Source organism: Salvelinus alpinus, chromosome 14 (assembly GCF_045679555.1).
Source record: "Salvelinus alpinus chromosome 14, SLU_Salpinus.1, whole genome shotgun sequence".
NCBI lineage: Eukaryota > Metazoa > Chordata > Actinopteri > Salmoniformes > Salmonidae > Salvelinus > Salvelinus alpinus.
In genome coordinates, this window is record NC_092099.1 from 22,972,000 (window position 1) to 22,977,999 (window position 6,000).

At 47.4% G+C, this 6,000-nt stretch overlaps 1 long non-coding RNA gene across 2 annotated transcripts in view; it reads left to right on the top strand.

Moving 5' to 3' along the window:
- LOC139539168 (uncharacterized) overlaps window positions 1–5,023 on the top strand; it is a 29,407-nt gene extending 24,384 nt beyond the window's left edge. Inside the window, exons 4-5 of one of the 2 annotated variants that reach the window (XR_011667881.1) lie at window positions 2,885–3,023; window positions 4,768–5,023. This is a non-coding gene — a long non-coding RNA (uncharacterized lncRNA). The remainder of the gene's footprint in view (window positions 1–2,884; window positions 3,024–4,767) is intronic. The other variant, XR_011667880.1, reaches the window with a different exon arrangement.
- Window positions 5,024–6,000: the final 977 nt, after the last annotated feature.

Below are 6,000 nucleotides of genomic sequence, written 5' to 3' on the forward strand. Positions count from 1 at the left end.
AGGAAATGGGCCTCCCGGGTGGCGCAGTGGTCTAGGGCACTGCATCGCAGTGCTAGCTGCGCCACCAGAGTCTCTGGGTTCGCGCCCAGGCTCTGTCGCAGCCGGCCGCGACCGGGAGGTCCGTGGGGCGACGCACAATTGGCATAGCGTCGTCCGGGTTAGGGAGGGTTTGGCCGGTAGGGATATCCTTGTCTCATCGCGCTCCAGCGACTCCTGTGGCGGGCCGGGTGCAGTGCGCGCTAACCAAGGGGGGCCAGGTACACGGTGTTTCCTCCAACACATTGGTGCGGCTGGCTTCCGGGTTGGAGGCGCGCTGTGTTAAGAAGCAGTGCGGCTTGGTTGGGTTGTGCTTCGGAGGACGCATGGCTTTCGACCTTCGTCTCTCCCGAGCCCGTACGGGAGTTGTAGCGATGAGACAAGATAGTAATTACTAGCGATTGGATACCACGAAAATTGTGGAGAAAAGGGGGTAAAATTTATTAAAAATAAAAAAAAAATTAAAAAAAATAAAGAGAGGAAATGAGAGGTGGGGGTTGGATACTGTATCTGTATCTAGAACAATTGGAATTGGGAACATTGTGGTAAACTGGATGGCAGGAACATTCAACGTTCCATGACCTTCATGTCTCCACAGACCAGGAAATGGCTTCCCTCTCTCTGGTTGGACTGTTCCGTAGATCCGGCCGAACCAATCAGACCCTCCAGATCTGGCCCGGCGGAACGTTGGAGCTGAGTATCTGATTGGCAGATGCTCTGATGGAATTACATGCTAATTGTTGGAAAGTTGGTGCTGAAAGAGGACCAGTTGGTGAGAGTGCTGTAGACTAAGGGTTGGTTATGGATATTGTTCATCTCTCATGTGAATTGAATTTAGTGGAAAAGCAACCTGTGACTCTTAACTTTGGATGAAAAGGGGAGAAATAGAACTCATACTGCCTTGTCTTGGCCTCCAAGCTGATGATAAGTAATAACGAACATGGCCTGTCCTCCCAACACACACCCAACTTACACATCCTACACACACCCACACACACTTGCCCACATACTGTATACTTTAGTAAACGCCAACACCCACACACATCCACACATACATAATACCCAACTGCCACCCAATAAACACACACACATATACACACGGTGGTGGTCGCACCATGCTTTGAGGCCAGGCAGGATAATGATTAAGTTCCTCTTGGCTCCTCTTACTGTGTGTGTGTGTGTGTGTGTGTGTGTGTGTGTGTGTGTGTGTGTGTGTGTGTGTGTGTGTGTGTGTGTGTGTGTGTGTGTGTGTGTGTGTGTGTGTGTGTGTGTGTGTGTGTGTGTGTGTGTGTGTGTGTGTGTGTGTGTGTGTGTGTGTGTGTGTGTGTGTGTGTGTGTGTGTGTGTGTGTGTGTGTGTGTGTGTGTGTGTGTGTGTGTGTGTGTGTGTGTGTGCGTGCGTGCGTGCGTGCGTGCGTGCGTGCGTGCGTGCCTGCGTGGATGTGGTCAGGCCCAGTCATCTCCCAGGCAGCTAGGAGGAAACCCACATCAACTGAAACACGCACCACACTCCAGGAATAGCCGTACGCTTATATATACACACACACAGCGCTGGTCTCAACCCTTCTTTATCTCTCGTCACAATGTTTTATATTGTGTTCTATATAAACTTATGTGCCTATTACAGCTTGTATTTGGATGCTTGCTGGCTTGAAGTGTTGTAGAGATTCTAACCTACTGTATCTATAAATCAAATGGTATTTTGTCAGTGGAGTTTGGACTAGTGTACATCAGTGTGAACAGAAAAGGATCCACTCCAATGGCTGTATAGTGTGTGATTGTGCTTCCATTGACCGTGTCCTGCTGAGTAAGACTACAGATGTAGGATCTTAATTTAATCACTCTTTTGTTGCTGAGAATTTCCCTGCACAGCAGGAGATGCAAACTTGTAATGTGTTTGAGTTTTAAAAAAGGCTTCTAAAGAATGTCTTTTCCACTTTGACATTTCAGACTTGATTTACCCTAATAAAAATGTTTCAACCCCTATAAAATGTCCATGAATTACAATCCACATAGTAATTCACATTTCCTGTTGCTGCAGGGTTATTGTCCTGCTGTAGCAAACTGGCTCAAATGAAGATCCTACATCTGTAGTGTCCCTCTCAACCGTAAGGCTTTGGGCTACACTGGAAACAACTGAGCCATTTACATACACTGGACCACTTCTGATAGGCCACAATGGCAGCATCACATGGACGCACGCCCACACACCCACACACACAGCATTATCAAAGGATGTAAAGAAGCAGATAAGATAGAAGGATGGAAAGTGGAACATACTGTATCACCGTATCACTGATCATGTAAACTAAGTCTAACTGGTTTAGGTCTGTTACCATTACACACACAAACGCAGTCACACAATACTCACGTTTTAATGTTTTCACTGGGTTTGCAGTATACTCCAGGTTTGCTAATCTCGGTTAACCCAGAACTAAATTCTCACGTAGTTGGTAAGCTGCTCGATTAATTTCTGTATCCATACGTGTTAAGAGAAGAGAGGAAGAGATACTAGAACAAGGAGCGGGACCAGAACGAGAAGCTCCACCCTCTCTTTTTGACAGTTACAGCCCAAATGTCCCTTTCCGAAACTAGAAAGATGCTAACAACTGCGAAATCAGGATTTGTTCGAATAACCAGTGATGAAAAAAACAAAACACTGGAACTAATGCTGCTGGTTATCCCACACATCCCATTCCTTCCCGACAGATTCTACCGTACCAGTTATGTTTATGTAGATCTTTTCATGAGAGATTACAGGTTTACTGACACTGTAAGTCTTGATCAAGTTATGATCAGAAGTGAAACATGAACCCCTGTCACTGACTTGTTGCATTGTGTGTGTTATAGGTGTCAGAGCAGTCCTGAGTGTACCAAGCCACAGTCACCAGGGTGGCCATGCTCACAACAGCACTGTGCTGTCAGCCGCCCTGCTGACCTTCAACTACCACTAGACATCAGCTATCCTAGTTCTAACATCTGTCTACAGGTAAGACACTGTATTTCAGCCCTCCTAAGTCCTATAGCAACAGCTATATGCCGTATTCCTCCTCCAATCAGCAAGCTCTCTGGGGACTGGGCATGCTCAGTAGCAGGGTCAGGGTCAAAATAATATTCTCTTCCTGATTTAAAAAGAACTGAACATAGTTAAATGACTGAATTGACCACAGCCCTGCTTTGTAGCTCAGTGGCGCACTCCTGCTTGCTCTCTCTCTCTCTCTCTCTCTCTCTCTCTCTCTCTCTCTCTCTCTCTCTCTCTCTCTCTCTCTCTCTCTCTCTCTCTCTCTCGCTCTCTCTCTCGCTCTCTCTCTTGCTCTCTCTCTCGCTCTCTCTCGCTCTCTCTCGCTCTCTCTCGCTCTCTCTCGCTCTCTCTCTCGCTCTCGCTCTCTCTGGAATGTACCGGGTCCTTCTCAATTCATTCATGTGGATCCAGGAAGCGCATTCCTCCCCACAGCCCCAGGCCATGCTCCACCACCCTACCTCACATACAGTACATAGTCCACTGCCCAGTAGTCACTATTGGCCGTGCTAAAAAGTACAGAAGTGACAATATCATCAGAAGTTTGGCTCATCCCATTGCCTAGTTGATCTAGTGATCTCACTGCCACCACCTCCGACTGATGTGGCACACTACTTTCCTCTCTACAGCAGTCATCACCAATGTCAGCCCTGCATCACATACTCAACCCACTCAACAACTCTCTCTGTCTCTCAGTCAACACTGCAAGTCCTATGTCAGTCTTGACATGGGACTCAAACTCACTGAACACATTGAACTCTCAACACTAATGTCATCACCAGCCAAAACACTCCAAAAGCTCACAATTCTAGAAGGAGAAAAGGCCATAGTTTTGGGCCACACAGATTGCTAGAATCAAACATAGCGAGAGAGAAAGAGACTTGGAGTCAAGTGAGCATCAGCTGGTTTTCACACAGTATGCATCCTTCCCACTCTCCCTCTCCATGTTCTGATCTGCCTCTCCATTTGTTCATCCATCACTCAATATCTCTCTCCTCTTTACTCTCCTTCACTCCATTCCTTCCCATGTCCTCTCCTCTTCTTTCCTCCCTTTCCCACTTCAATTAGGTGGTTGAGTTTTCCCTAGAGGAAATGATGTATGATATATACGGTAAATGACTGCCATGATAACCTCATACAGATTTGTCCCCATATGACTTATTTTTTATGGTATTCGTGGCGGGTAAGCTGATCCTAGATCAGAAGTAAACTTTGTATCTAATGGTTCAGGTTAGGATTTGGAGAGGGTAAGCTGATCAGTGCCAAGAGCAAAGTGCCTAAAGGAAACATCTCCCTAAAAGAGAATGCAAGACCCACAAGTGTGGCATCAGAGTCAATGTGGAGCTGACATGGCAGTGGCCGCTGCCTCCAGCTGCCCCAGGCCTAATGGGAAAGAATGTCAGGAATCTGAAACTGATAATGCCATGCTTAGAGATAGCTATAGAGAGATAATTCCCATATCCTTCCCTCCCCTCACCCCATCCTCTCTATCTGTTCTGTCTCTCCCTCGTCACCCTTCTCCTCTTCCTTCCCCCCTCTCCTCTCACCCCCATCCTCTCTCTGTCTCTCACCCCATTCTCTCTCCTTGTTTCTTCTCCTCCCTCCCCCTTCCTTCTCCTCTCTCTTAATAGCTACAGTCAATGTTGCCTTGTGATTCCTTACCCAATATTGACCATCTCTTTCTCCCACTTTCTCTCTCTCTCTCTCTAACCAGAATGGACCCAATGATCATATGAGGAATGACGACCAAGATGAAGGCAATGCAATTTCATCAACGTGGATCCTTTATCTATATCTGCAGCCCATTCCCTCTATCTACCCCCCCCCCCCACAGGATCCTTTATCTATATCTGCAGCCCATTCCCTCTATCTACCCCCCCCCCCCCCACAGGATCCTTTATCTATATCTGCAGCCCATTCCCTCTATCTACCCCCCCCCCCCACATGATCCTTTATCTATATCTGCAGCCCATTCCCTCTATCTACCCCCCCCCCCCCCACATGATCCTTTATCTATATCTGCAGCCCATTCCCTCTATCTACCCCCCCCCCCCCCACATGATCCTCTATCTATATCTGCAGCCCATTCCCTCTATCTACCCCCCCCCCCCCCCACATGATCCTCTATCTATATCTGCAGCCCATTCCCTCTATCTACCCCCCCCCCCCCACCCACATGATCCTCTATCTATATCTGCAGCCCATTCCCTCTATCTACCCCCCCCCCCCCCCCACATGATCCTCTATCTATATCTGCAGCCCATTCCCTCTATCTACCCCCCCCCACATGATGCTTTATCTATATCTGCAGCCCATTCCCTCTATCTACCCCCCCCCCCCCCCCCCACACACACACGCAGCCTATATTTGCGTGTGGGTCAAATGCTCAGTAGGCAGTGTAGATCCTGTGTAATTATCAGCAGCTACATCTGGCTACTGGGTCTCTGAACACACGCCACTGCCCACTTCCTACTTCCGGCCTGGTGGTACATCCCATTACCAACTGATTGGCTAATTGCACATTCAATTTCTCTCTGATTGTCTAGTATGTTATCATATGGGCTGTTACATCTCATGGCAGCACAGGATGCTCTCTATGCCTATGCTTGTCATTTCAACAACAAAAAATCCGAATAATTTTTTCTCTCTCTTCTCCTCTCAATTATTTTCTCCCTCCGCACCGTCCTTGGCGAGAACCATTCAAACTCTTCTTGGTATTCTTCTCTGAATTGTGCTGTTTTCTAAAAGAGAGAAAAGAGAATTGACGAGAGCAGAAAAAAAGCGAGCCAGAGTTGAAGGAAATGTCAAATGTGTCAGGCACAATAGCACAGAGCCTTTAAGAGAGGAGAACATTGTTTAGGATGTGACGCCTGCAGTTTCCATAGAAATATGTCTACAGAGAACAGGCAAGATGAAATGTCCCATTCTCTCTATGATCACTCAGTCA